A 15,147-nucleotide genomic window follows, 5' to 3' on the forward strand; every position below is an offset into this window, starting at 1 on the left:
GGCATAAAATGGCGTCCTTTGGCCGGCCTCTGAGTTTTATATTGGCTGTGATATATCCCTCTGATTGGCTGGACTAGACCATGTGAACTGATTTCTGCAAGGCATTATGAGAAAAAACATGTGACTGCTACTGATGCCACGGACCAGTCTCTATTATCCAAGATCGAGAAGTATATGCAGATATGTGATATTAGAACAAAAGTTTAGTTAATGATCCATGTGCATCTGTTTACATTTAAATTGTATATTTAATTCTGTTCTTGTCATATCTTATGAATTGCAGATCTTAACACAAATCTCTGATGAAGGTCCTGTGTTGGGGCCGAAAACGTTTATAGTATATGTTATCTGGATGCCAATAAATATGGAATAACTTTTTTCATAATTTCGAGTGCCAAGTTTTTTTATCGCTTATATTATGGGCTGGAGACCCTACTTGTGCACCTTCTGAAGAATTAATTGACTTTTGAGTGCCTTGTTGTTTTCTACTATCCTAATAAGAGATGATTATAAAAGTAAGGCAATTAAGGTAACGTCATTGCAAGAAACTATACACTAAGCGTAAATCATCTAGTGTGCAGTACTGTGTATACTGTTATCAGGTATGTAACCTATGGCAATGCTCACATTGACAGTATACAAGCTATGTTTTCTTATGGATGGCATATTGTTTCTGCTGGGTCATGAATAAAAAAATATATATTACATGTGAATACACCATGTCACGTTTCATTTTTTATTATTATTTTATTCAGATTCAGACTGATTTCTATTTCCTATTGAGGCACTGAGCTGCTTTCTAAGAAGCGGTGAGTACATCATCACGTATGTGCCAATGTCCCAGTTGCTTTTATTGAATTAATTGTAGCTGCATAAACAGTTTTCACTCCGTACGGAGAATGATGTGAATTGCACACAACATCTCTGCTGTAAAAGTGCACAATGACAAACATACAGAGAGACCAGGTTACTACTTCATGTGCATGATCTGACTGTAAGGCCGGGGTCAGCCTTGTGAGTACAATGCGAGAAACTTGCGCGAGTCTCTTGCATCAATACCCGGCACTCGGACCGGAGTGTGAGGCTAAAAAGTGGATACAAAGTATCCTAAACACACCACTCACAAAGAGAGATATATCATAAATAAAAAATAAATTTTATTAAGTAAATTCATATCATAGATAAATAGACAAACAAAATACAAGTAAGAGGAAGGAATGTATACCCAAGTGAAATACACACAAATACAGAAATAAAGGAATGGATACAGTGTGGATAAAGTGCAAAAATATATCAGCATGTAAGCATATATCCACCTAGACCCATAGTGGTCTGCAAAGTGCCATATAGAGGAAAAAATCCCCATGCTGGTAATCACATATAACAAGAGCACATACCCATTTAATCGCCTGTTCACAGAATTCCTGGTGTCTGACGTACGTTTCGCCTTTTTAGCTTTTTCAAAGAAATTGTGTGTGTCATGACTTGAGACCTGTTTGATTTATATAGTAAACCCACCCAGTCATGGGCCAATCCTCCGTCGCGTACATCACCGCCACCCCCGGGTCTCAGGTGCAGCCGCTTTCAGCACTCAATTGTGGCGTGCATGGAGGAAAACCCCCCTGATGATGTCATATCTGCACGCCACAAATGATAGAGGCCGTCGGCAAGAAGCAGGAGACTCAGGTGTGGTGCACATGCGCGTCGCCATCTTTTTGTAGCCCGATCACCATACTTTCAGAGCCTATATCTGAAGAGGCAAAACCTTAAGGCATTGGATGATGTAGTTATCAAACAGGCAGACAAGGGGGGAAATGTCGTGATCTGGCCGATTGATAAATATGAGAAGGAAGCTTTCAAACAGCTCAAGCATAAAGATTATTATTCAGTTCTTCCGTTTAATCCATTGGCCACATTCTCTCTTTAACTGGAGGTCATTTTAACCCAAGCTTGGGAAAAAGGGATTATCCCCAAAAAAGTTTTGGATGGATTGTTGCCAAAATTTGCAAAAGTGCCCACTCTATACCTCCTTCCGAAGGTCCACAAGGACCCCATTGATCCCCCGGGGCGTCCCATAGTCTCTGGCATGGGAGGGCTATGTGATCCCATATGTAAATGTATTGATTTTTATCTGAAACCCCTAGTGGAGACGCTGTCCTCCTATGTCAGGGACTCTGCGGACGTCCTGGTTAGGGTTGCTGGTTTATCCTTGGACCCCGACATGCTCTTTGTCACCGCGGACGTCGAGCCCCTTTATACATGCATTGAGCATAGTCATGGGCTACGGGCTGTGCGTTTTTTTTTAGGGATGAGCAATATGGACGGACCCCTTGCTGATTTAATTTTGGAACTTTTACAGTTCGTTTTACATCACAATTTTTTTACGTTCAGAGACCGGTATTACCTGCAGAGGCTTGGCACTGCCATGGGTGCGGCGTGTGCGCCCGCCTACGCAAACCTCTTTCTCGGTTTCTGTGAGAGGGAGGTTTTCCGTGAGGAGGGGGCATGCGCCGCTGACCATGTGCAGTGCTGGTTTCGTTACATCGATGACCTCTTGATTATCTGGCAGGGCCCGGTCTCTGAGCTGGATAGGTTCATGTCAAATTTAAATAATAATCCATATAACATCAAATTGACTTATAAATGGCATGAACGTAGAATTGATTTTCTAGATATCGACTTGTCAGTTGATACCTCAGGGTCCGTCCATACTGACATCCACCAAAAGGAGACCTCAATTAATTATTTTCTTCACTCCTCCTCTGGACATACTCACTCAACTATTAAGGCCATCCCCATTGGCCAATTCCTAAGGGCCAAATGTACTTGCTCTACGGCAGATAAATTTTAACAACAGGCAAAAGATTTAAGGGAACGTTTTCGGGCAAGGGGGTACAGCCAGAGAAATATTAAACATGGGTACCATCGAGCCAAATATACCCCATAACAAAATTATTATATAACTCTGTTGCTCCAAAGGAGAACTGTGATACTCACACTAGGTTTATTACTACGTTCAACTGCCAGTGGCATACTATGCGAAAAATTCTTGCCAAACATTGGCCGGTTCTTCAAACTGATTCAATATTGAATAAAGAAATCTCAGAAAGACCCTTTATTACAGCCAGGAGAAGTAGAAATCTTAAGGACCACTTGGTCAGGAGTCATTATGTTGTACCCCAAAAAACTCTTTTTGGAATTAAGAAACAGAGATGGGGTTGTTTTCCCTGTGGGAATTGTCTGGCGTGTAATTTACTAATATTATTAGGACAAAAAACTTTACAACCGCCGACGGTACCCAGGAATACACAATCTCTCACTATATGGTGTACAACTTCTTTTGTAATTTATTTTGCACAGTGCCCTTGCTCTAAAATATATATTGGTTTGACCTTTAGGGAGCTACGAGTTAGAGTGAGAGAGCACGTAAGGCCGGGATCACACACAGCGAGATATGGCCGAGTCTCGCAGGTTAAAACCAAGCTCTGCCGCCGGAACTCCAGAGCAGGGCGTGCAGCCGCACAGCAATACATGGAGCTGCATGCTGCGCTCCGGAGTGCCGGTGCCAGAGCTTGGTTTTAACCTGTGAGACTGTAGTGTGACTCCGGCCTAAGAGATATTGTGGCAGCGAAGGAGGTAGAAGACCTCTCGCTGTTAAAAACTCTGCCTAGACACTTTGGGGTGCATCATGACTCACATCCAAGTGGCCTTAAGATCAGGGGAATTGACCGGATCCATGGAGGTATAAGGGGTGGAAACATGAAAAAACCCTTGGCCCAAACGGAGACAAGATGGATTTTTGAGTTGGGCACTATGACTCCCATGGGATTGAATGAAACACTTAGTTTTGCTCCGTTTTTGTAACTCTGCTGATTTTAAACTTTTTTTTCTCATGTCTTGTTTTTAACTTGTTTTCTTTGTTATTTTTATATTTTAGTGATTTTTGGCATTTTTCTTGTCTGAGTTATGGTTTTATATACTTACCCAGGATTGCCAAACATGTGTGACCATATCTGATGCTGAGCTACATTGTGAAAAGGACTCTCCAACAATGCTGAGGTTCCCCCTTAAATGATCATCACAACAATTACACAATTGGACTGTTCTGATATCTTTTGGCTAATGTACTAGTGATCTTATTGTCATTGCATCATTGATCTCATTGCTATTCATATTTATATAGAGAACAATTATGTTATGAGACTCTGCATGTTGGAATCACTGTCATAAGAATCTGCAATGATATTATATGCTCTAAATCAGGGTTTCCCAACTCCAGTCCTCAAGGCACACCAACAGATCATGTTTTCAGGATTTCCTTAGTATTGCTCAGGTGATAATTGCTTCACCTGTGCAATACAAAGGAAATCCTGAAAACATGATCTGTTGGTGTGCCTTGAGGACTGGAGTTGGGAAACCCTGCTCTAAATGATGGTGTTTTATTATAATGCTTGAATACTTTGACACACAACCTGTGAATTTTCCGAAAAGGTTAATGTTTCATTAATAACCCGTTATGGAGTGTGCTCTTTATCTTTTGGGCGATTCCTAGATTCTTTTGCATATGGTGCTATTTATAGGGCCCTTTTCACACTGCAGCGGTATTTTCCCAGATTTTTTCATCTAATATGTGCTGCAGGCGCGGCACGTAAAGGGTTTTGCCCTTTCAGATATAGTCTGAACTATGGTTTCACATACTTACCCAGGATTGTTAAACGTGTTTGATGCTGAGCTACATTGTGAAAAGAATCCTTTCCAACAATGCTGCGGTTCACTCCCAAATGATCATTATAACAAGCATGCAATTGGATTGTTTTAGACATTTTTTTTTTTTGCCAATGTATTAGTAGCTTTGTCATTATATTATCGATTTTATTGTTACTCATACTATACAGAGAACAATTGTGCTATGAGACTCTGCATGTTGGAATTATTGTCATATGAATTTGCAATGATATTATATGCTCTAAATGATGGTGTTTTATTATAATGCTTCAATCCTTTGTCGCACAACCTGCAAATTTTCTGAAAAGGTTAATGTTTCACTAATAACCTGTTATGGAGTGTGCTCTTTATTGCTGTGCTTCACCTTTTGGGCTATTTCTAATGTTATCTTTTGCATATGGCGTTATTTATAGGGCCCTTTCTACACTGCAGCGGTACTTTCCCAGATTCCTGCATTTAATATGTGCTGCAGGCGCGGCAAGTAAAAGGTTTTGCCTCTCCAGATAAAGGCTCTGAAAGTATGGTGATTGGGCTACAAAAAGATGGCGACGCGCATGTGCACCACACCTAGGTCCCCTGCTTCTTGCCGATGGCCTCTATCATTTGTGGCGTGCGGATATGACGTCATCAGGGAGGTGTTCCTCCATGCACGCCACAATTGAGTGCTGAAAGCGGCTGCACCTGAGACCCCGGGGCGGTGGTGACGTACGCAACGGAGGATTGGCCCATGACTGGGTGGGTTTACTATATATATCAAATAGGTCTCAAGTCATGACACACACAATTGCCTTGAAAACGCTAAAAAGGCAAAACGTGCGTCGGACTCCAGGAATTCTGTGAACAGGCGATTAAATGGGTATGTGCTCATGTTATATGTGATTACCAGCATGGGGATTTTTTCCTCTATATAGCACTTTACAGACCACTATGGGTCTAGGTGGATATATGCTTATATATTTTTGCACTTTACCATTTCCTGTATCCATTCCTTTATTCCTGTATTTGTGTGTGTTTCACTTGGGTATACATTCCTTCCTCTTACTTGTATTTTGTTTTATCTATTATATGAATTTACTTAATAAAATTTATTTTTTATTTATGATATATCTCTCTTGTGAGTGGTGTGTTCAGGATACTTTGTATCCACTTTTTGGTCTATGTATTTCACATGCCCCTGTACTTTATGCATGCTGGGAAGTCCTTTATGGTGAAGGTTCCCCTACTGCATTAGTATGTTTTTGGACATTTTTGTGGTTGTCGGAGTGTGAGGCTGCGTGTACTTCTATGCAGCTGAATGCTCCTGTCTGAACGGCCGGCGGCAGTGCCGGGTATTGAAACGCGAGTTTCTCGCATTGTACTCGCAAGTCTGACCCCGGCCTAAGGGTGCTTTCACACTGCATTCAATTGCTTCATTGGGGCTTACGTTCGAACCTCCCGCAAGACTATTTCAGGCGTATTCACCGATGGAACCATAGGCTATAATGGTGTCGACAAAATGTGCATAATTTTAAGGCATGTACGCCTACTGGAGACAGACACCCAGACGTAGTAGAACGGGTGACAGAACTCATCATGAAAGCACCCTAAGGCAGCAAGCAGAGGTTACTAATGTCTCAGTTTACTGTCAAAGTGAGGTAACATTACAGCAAAGGTCAAATTGTAGGTATTACTGTGCTGGTTGTAATTAGGGAACCCAAACTGTAAAGTTCAGGGATCGTATCAGACACCTATTGACTCGAAACACAGACTGTTTCCAAGAAGTCCGTTTTACTGTTTGGGTTCGGTGCCGAAAAAAGTTTGTTGAAAGGCTGAAGTCATCCTACTGCTTGTTTCATGCGGATGACACATTCAAGGTTATGCACAAAGTGTCTCCTGATTGCCGCTCCTGCACAGGTGCTCTTTGGCCTTTCCCGGAGTATGCGTTAGGCAGGACAGAGAGACATTCCCCTTCGCAGGAGCGCGATGTCATGGTCCAGTCCGGAGTTTTTCTGCTGTCTTCACTCCGGACTGGTCATGCGGGAGTTAATCTCCTCAGCCTCGTTCTGGAGCTAGCTGGACTATTTCAGTCTCTCACAGCCTGCTGACCAGTGTTAGTGATAGCTCAAGCTTCCAGTTTAGAGTCTCTGACCCTTGTACCTTGGTGTTCCTCCTGCCTTTGACTGATATTCACGTGTATGACCCGGACTGATTTCTGACCCCGTCTCTTGGTATTCGTCTCTGCTGTTGCGTTCCCTCTCTGGTATCTGACTCCCCGGCTTGTACCCCGACCACGTATTTTGTCTCACGTTTTGGACCCCGTGCTCATGTTCTGGCTTTCTGACTCTCGGCTTGGTATTTTGACTACGTGTATTGCTGCTCCTTCTGGTACGTCTGCTCCTGCTAGTGTCTGACTATTCTCTCTCGTTACCTGTGGCACCTGTGCTGTTGCTCAGGGTTGCTGCTCTTAGTGTGTAACCTCTCTTCCCTCACCAGCTCCCCCTGGTGGAGGTTTCACTACACGCGATTTGGGGACGCTGTGTGGCTGATGTAGGACACGTGATCCACATGAAGTAAGCAGGAGGATGACAATTGCGACGAGTAAGGACGCGCTAAAGACAAACCAGCGATGCCCATCGGACTGAACGTCAATGTATCGTGGGTATAATAAAAGATCTTTTTTGTGCTGTGCAGAGGGGATAGCTTACATAGCTGCTAGTCATCCTTTAATAGGGGACCTGGTGACAGGTTCCCTTTAATGAGGCTCTGTCAGTAGGACAATAGTGGCCAGTTGTCATAGTTTGCTTTAATTAATCCGCCATACAGTTTCAGAGATGTGGGCCTTTTTTATTACTGTTTTTTATGGTGGCACGTAGCTCACAGGTTTCTCAGACGATGTGAGTTTAGACTGTTCTGCATTATTACCCTGTGAGCAACTCCCTTGGAAAAGAACATTCAAATTAGCACTAAATAAAAAGATGCATATCGATGGAATTGTTTTTGGTATTTAAAAAAAAAAAAAAAAAAGGAAAAACTAACCGAAAAATCTGAATATTCGAGGGGACAGCGGGAATACAATAAAAGTCAAATCTGGCCGCTTTTCATCTGGTGACAGGTCCCTTTTACATGCGTACAGTGAGTAGAAATAGGGATGAGACAGACATTATTTCCAATTAATGGCCAGCCAGTTTCTCTAGACTTTCGGCAGCGGAGGCAGGGATATGCAAATGATTGCACGTTACTAGATGGAAGGATGTACATTTTTAGCTCATGGTATAGGGCATGATGTAAACTTTAATTAACAGATTCACAAAAGAAGAAGGTAAGGGGGTCTGACATATGGTTTGTGTAATGTAATTATCATTGGTATGTGTAGTGCTATCCTTGGCATGCATGGTAGTATTTCCTTAACCCTTTGAAGACTAAGTGCACTTCCCCTTGCAAATTCAATTCATTGGTATTTACGGCGCACTTACAAAGCTGTCTTCAAAGAGTTTAAGACAAGATTTTGCAAATATTTCTGGAAAATTCGCCTCCCCAAAAATACGGTTATCAATAGCCTCTGCAACAGATTATGGCCCCTACTATACAGCAAAGCTTTGCTGCTCCGCTGATGCAGGAGCGAATGACATCAGAGACTGCCATGGTAACACAGATGCTGTTGCCATGGAAGCCCTTTCGGGGGGAGAGCTTAGAGCCCCCCAATAACTGCATCATGTCTGTGATGGAAGAATTCTCAACACATGGATCGCTACAGGGAGGTGGGGAAGAGGATATATAGAAGGAATGAAGGAAGGGTAGGAAGTGGGGGTGGGGGAAATAGGGAGGAGGGAGAGAGACATGGAATGCAGGACAGAGGACATGCATTTTACAGACAGAGAATGGAATGAGGGGGAAGGGTTGGGGAAAAAGGAAAAGAAGACTTGTACAGATAGACAGAGGTGTCCAACAGGGAGACAGGTAGGAGAAAGGGCAGGAGGAATTAGACAGAGAAGGAGGGAGGGGAGAGGAAGCCAGGACTATGAGGAGATGTGTACTGAGGATGCTCTGCTCCTGACCAGTCACCATAGCAACAGTTTTCTCTCTACAGCTCAATGAAATCAACTGTGCAAAATTCCTAGTGCTGAGGCGCAATGTCGCCATCGAAAAATGCCAGGAATTAATGTACATATTATATGCAGTATATATCAGCTGTGTCAGCGTGAGGCGCCGGAGAGACCTTTGTCCAGGGCGTCCGAGCCACAGAAAAGGAGACGTGTATACTGTGTATATGTATCTGCATAGGCTACACAGGGTTACAAGTATGGCCACAGACGAGCAGATGTATATCCAGCTGATGTGTCAGAGTGCGGAAGGATTTCCCGAGGGATGTGTGTACAGCTGTATCCTGCCTGCATTGGGACAGGATATCCCCCTATCCAGCCTGGGACAGGGCCAAGCTACCCCTTCCCACCCGCAGCAGGTCACGTCACACATGTCTGTATATAATCCTAATATTTCTCATAGTGTAAACATCCGCCTTCTCCGAACGCTGAGGGGTGTGCACCTAAAATCAGCCAAATTCCGCAGCTAGCTCCCAACCGGGGTTTGGGGGGCAATTCTCACATGATACGTTCCATTTTCTGGCCATAAATGATAATACTATTTATCACATTGATGATATACAATGCCAGAATACCTTTACAACATGCGGTTTGTGCACGAGAAGGGAGCCATGATAGCTCCTGTAGCCTCATGATGAGGGTCATATACAGAAGTAGCGGAAATGTCCAAAAAACACCAGCAAATCTAAGAGAAATCGGAAACAAAAGCTGCCCGTGTTAGGATTTGGACACGGCTGTCACTCGTTGTGTAATGTCATCATTTAAATCGAAATTTAAAATGTGAAAAAACAAATCTGCAGCACGTAGAGAATGACGTAGATTTGAAAATCAAATATTTCAGATTTTTACAGTATGTGAACCATTTTTTTTTTTTTATTTTTTTTTTTAGTTCACACTCCTTTACATTTTATACTCCCATGTCGTACTGTAGAACTTATGAATTTGTCCATAAATGTTTGTTTCATATTTTGGTGCGGCCCTTGATAAGCATGCTGTTTAGGCAATTACGGGAAAGGACCAAAAAAAAAATATAGAAATATGATGTTTTAGGCTTCACAACTGCTTTTTAGAAAAAAATGATCTCTCAGACCTGATGAGACGGGTGTATTGATTTTGTAAACCCATGTCAGAATGACTGTTTAATCTCGATATTAAAACAAGCATTTTCTGAGCCCAGCTATGGAATGATGCAATTTATGAGGTCAAACCGTATTCAGACAAAAAAGTTGACTGTATGTGCCATTTAATCCTAGGAAAAACAATATTTAGATTTAAAAAAAAAAGAGAAGTTTTTGAAAAGCAGCCCCATGCAAGATAGAAAAGTCACAATGTATTTTGCTTCATTAAGGTGATGAATAGTCCGGTGTATCAGCCCGTTTCTATATAAAATATTATGTTAAATTGATTAATAATGCATCTGTTTGCGACAAGATCAGTGTATTTTTATCAAATGTGTGAAAAGTTTGTAAAAAGCTAGGTGTGCGTGGGATGTATGTATTTTTCTTTCATATGATATTTCTAGATAAATGTAATTCCACTATGAAACACACTTATATACAAATGTAACAGTTCAAAGTAGCCATAAAGCAAACATAAATCACAATATAAACATTATTCCCATATGTTCATGTAAATAAGCTTTAATGCAGGCGCACAGATCAATATGCAATTAAAAGATGACCAGCAGACCTAACTGCCAACATTATTAATGTTACAAAAACCTTGTATTCAGGGCATGGTCTACAATTTTGAAATGATATTTTCACTACACATTGGTAGATGTTTTTAAACGGTAAATATATCAAAAATACCTTTGATCAGGCACTGCTGTGTGCCACTCATTCTATCGCCATCTGGTGGTGACAGAGTAGCATTTTCCTGCTATTGAAATACCGTACATTTTCTAGGAAATCATCAATTCAATACAGAACATATTTTACAGTTAGGTTAAAAGCATTTTTTCTGCAAAACGTGGAGATATAATCAGCTGTCAATAGTTGTAAACTATGCAACAACGATAAGATTTTGAGTTTGACCAATAAAAAGATCCATCCTGTGTTTCAATTTTATGTGCTGTTGATTTTTCAAGCAAGTGCAAATCACCAGATCTTTTAAAGGGAATCTGTCACCTCATTTTTGGCCTATGAGATGCAGCCACAGCCATCAGGGGCTTATCTACAGCATTCTGTAATGCTGTAGATAAGCCCCCGATGTAACCTGAAAGATAAGAAAAACAAGTTAGATTATACTCACCGCAGAAGGTGGTTCAGTGCGGTGGGTGTCGCGGTCCGGTCCGGCGCCTCCCATCTTCTAGCAATGACATCCTCCTCCTTACTTCTGCTGCGGCTCCTGCGCAGGCGTACTTTCTCTGCCCTGTTGAGGGCAGAGCAAAGTACTGCAGTGCGCAGGCGCCGGACCTCTCTGACCTTTCCCGGCGCCTGCGCACTGCAGTACTCTGCTCTGCCCTCAATAGGGCAGATATAGTACGCCTGCACAGGAGCCGTGGCAGAAGTAAGAAGGAGGACGTCATCACTAGAAGATGGGAGGGACCGGACCGCGACACCCATCGGACCGGACCCCCGGGGTGTGTATAATCTAACTTGTTTTTCTTATCTTTCAGGATACATCGGGGGCTTTTCTACAGCATTACAGAATACATACGATGGCTCCGGCTGAAGGTAAGAGTACAGTCAGAGTTCCTCTAACCTGGTAATAGCTTGGGTCCTGTCGGGTCCTATGAAGCCATCTTGTGCGCTGATGAGTAGACAACAAAAGGGTTCCATCGGTTCTCGTGCTCCGTGAGGAGGATAGATATGGGTGCTTGAATACCTATTTGCAGTAGTGTACAGAACTGGTCATGGTCTGAAAAAGTGCTGCCTCAGCCAATGGCGTGTGGTGAGGCAATTACTGCTGGTTGAATTCATAGCTCATGTGGGAGCGTGCCTCTTCCCTTGCAGTATGCTCAGATGGTCCTATGTGACGTCACTTTAGTCCAAGCTGAAACCAAATTCCGACGCGTTTCAAAAGCTGGCTACCGCACTATTTCCTCTGATCCTTTTATACTTTATGTATTATACTATATCTATTTTCCTTCCACAGCGCCGTTTCAAATCCAGTTTTCATTAAAAGAAATAAACTGCATGACAATCTCATTCACTTTACTGTTACTGTGTAAATCGCTACTTTTACCTAGCAAATAAAAAAAAAAGAGGTAATAATGTGGCAAAAAACTGTGGACAAGCCCTTATTGTTCCAAAATTTTGGATTAAATTTTGTGACATGTATTCCATACACAGAAGAAAAAAACCTTCTCGACCAGCGTTTCCCAAACTCCATTCCTCACGGCCCCCAACAGGTGAGAACCTGTGGAAATTTCTGCTGCCTTGATAATCCCATTACCTGTGCAATAATAAGGAAATCCTGAAAACATGACGTTTTGGGGGCCGTGAGGACTGGAGACTGGGAAACACTGCTCTATGGAAATTGAGTAGCGCTAGTGATTCTACATGTCAACATATGCTGCAGATCTTCACCATGAAAATCTGTGGTAAATCAGCAGCATTTCTGCACAGTCATGGGTGGATTTTACTGTTACAAATTTTCGATGTCCATTAGACTATGTGCCCATGATCAGGAAATATCAGCGTTTTGGGCGCAGCATATTTTCACTGTGTCCAAAAGAATGCGTTCCATTCACACAGTTAATTCTGCATTTGTTCAGTGAACCATGTGGATTTACCTCACCTTATAAATGGCTATGCTGCAGATAATGGCTCTGCTGCAGATAATTAACATGCTGCGACTCATAAACCCACACGGCGGGTGAGTATACACAGCGTTAAATAGAAGCTCAGTGGGCATGGGATTTCTATAAATCCCATTCACTGTGCTTGTAATGTAGAACGCAGCATTTTGGACGCAGCACATGTGATCTGCATCTAAAACGATGCTCTACCTGATCGTGGGCACATATCCTTAGTCACATGTGGTTGAAATTAAAGCTATCTTCACAATTTTTTCATTTTAATTTTAACCCCTTTACCCCAAGCCTGTCTTCACCTTCATGACCAGGCCAAATTTTACAATTCTGACCAGTGTCACTTTACGTGGTAATAATTCTGGAACGCTTCAACGGATCCTACTGATTCTCAAAATGTTTTTTCGTGATATATTGTACTTCATGATGAACTTTTTTCACAAAAATTTTACTTTAGACCCTTTTTTTTTATTTCTTAAGGGTAGCAGAAGAAAATGGACTCCAACATTTGTTGTGCAAATTCTCCTAAGCACACCAATACCACATAAGTGGGGGAAAACTACTGTTTGGATGCAAGGAAGGGCTCAGAAGGGAAGGAACACTGACTTTTTGAATGCAAAATTGGCTGGAATCGAGAGCAAATGCCATGTCGCATTGGATGAGCTACTTATGTGCTTAAACAGTGGAAGCCCCCCCCCCACAAGTGACCCCAGTTTGGAAACTAGACCCTCAAGGAACTTTTCTAGATGTATGGTGAGCACCTTAAACCCCAAGGTGCTTCACAGAAGTTAATAACATTGAGCTGTGAAGATAAAAAAAAATCACTTTTTTGTAAAAAAAAAAAAAAAAAAAATGTTTTAATTTTTTTAAGGGCTAGTAGGAAAAAATGAACCTCAGTTTGTTATAAAAATTTATCCTCAGGCCTACCGCCTTTCATCAGACTGAGGTGACCCTCCCCCATTTTCTACAGTGTGCTTCTTCTCCCTATTGATTGTGGTCTACGCTTGTCCGTGCCTGGCTGCACTGTGTATGGTTTCTTTTGGATTTTAGTAACCTCATAATTGGAATACTGATGGCTTAAAATGTTCCCTTCCCTATGGACATCATACTTATATTTTATGATATATTGATGCTAGTGTCCTGTTTCTTCTTTTTTGTATCTTTGTAATTGAAAATGATATGATCCTTCAATAAAAACTTAAATTTGAAAAATTTCTCCTAAGTGCACCAATACCCTACTTGTAGTCGGTAAATACTTTTCAGGCACAGGGCAAACTACTGTTGTGGTTTGCTGGTGCCATGACCCACTGGGAGAGCCCCTGATGTGCCAGGTCACCATTCTGGGCACTCTTCTCTGAACTTGCTCCAGTTTGTGCATGTATTTTTTAAAATGTGATGTCCAGAACTGGACACAGTATTCCAGATGAGGTCTGACCAAAGAGGAGGATAATTACTTCACGTGATCTAGACTGTATGCTTCTGTTTATGCAAACTAGAATTAAGTTTGCCTTTTTTGCTGCTGCATCACACCGTTGACTCATGCTCAGTCTGTGGTCTATTAGAATACTCATGTGTTTTTCACATGTGCTGGTGCTTAGCCATATTCCTCTCATTCTGTATATGATTTTTTCATTTTTATTACCCAGGTGTAGGACTCTGCATCTCTCCCTGTTAACCATTCTGTTTGTTGCTGCCCACAGTTCCAGTTTGTTTAGATTTTTTTGAATCCTTTGTCTCTCCTCTCTAGTGTTAGGGTCCCGTTACATTTCGCAATGCACCAGCGATCCCGACAATGATACGACCCGGTCAGGATCGTTGGTGCATCGCTAAATGGTCGCTAGTGAGCTGCCAAACAGGCAGATCTCACTAGCAATGCAGCAGCGGTCGTTACTTACCTGTCAGACGCGGCGAAGCAGACGTCCTTCTGCCCGCGTCCACGTGTTGCTCGTCGGCGCCAGCAGGAAGCCGCCAACGAGAAACGGCCCAGGATGTTCTCGCGCGATCAACGATAGCCAGTGGGGGAGCCGGTCAGAGGTAAGTGTCACATATAGCGATATCGCTAGTAATATCGCTGTTGCGTCACAAAATCGGTGACGCTTTAGCGATATTGCTAGCGATATCGCTATGTGTGAAGCACCCTTTAGCTATCCATGTTAGCTTTGTGTGATCAGCAAATTTAATCAGTTTTCCCTCAATTCCTTAATCTAAATCACTGATAAAGATAAACCCACTATTGGCCTAGATTTATGGCATCTTTATCATTTCTAAAAATGTTGAACAACACAGGGCCCAGAACAGAGTCCTGTGGTACCCCACTTAAGACATTCTTCCAACTGGATGTGCAGCCATTTATGACCACTCTTTGGGTTTGATCACTAAGCCAGTTATGAATCCACCTAACAGATGCCTTGTCCATTTCATACTTGGTCATTTTTTTCAATAAGGATGGCATGATGTACTTTGGCAAATGCTTTGCTGAAGTCAAGATATACTATATCTACTGCGTTTCCCTGATCCACCCAGTCAGTGATTCTGTCATAGAAGGAAATTAAGTTACTCTGACATGACTTATTAGTTACAAGCCCA

The 15,147-nt window shown here is 42.2% G+C and overlaps 1 long non-coding RNA gene across 1 annotated transcript; it reads left to right on the plus strand.

Moving 5' to 3' along the window:
• The first annotated feature begins 5,307 nt into the window (after positions 1–5,307).
• On the plus strand, positions 5,308–13,776 carry LOC141055011 (uncharacterized). Its single transcript, XR_012221457.1, has 2 exons — positions 5,308–5,581; positions 13,042–13,776. It is a non-coding gene; the product is annotated as an uncharacterized lncRNA (long non-coding RNA).
• The last annotated feature ends 1,371 nt before the right edge of the window (positions 13,777–15,147 follow it).

Source organism: Dendrobates tinctorius, unplaced genomic scaffold, assembly GCF_039654945.1.
Source record: "Dendrobates tinctorius isolate UK_male_01 unplaced genomic scaffold, ASM3965494v1 ptg000183l, whole genome shotgun sequence".
NCBI classification, from domain to species: domain Eukaryota; kingdom Metazoa; phylum Chordata; class Amphibia; order Anura; family Dendrobatidae; genus Dendrobates; species Dendrobates tinctorius.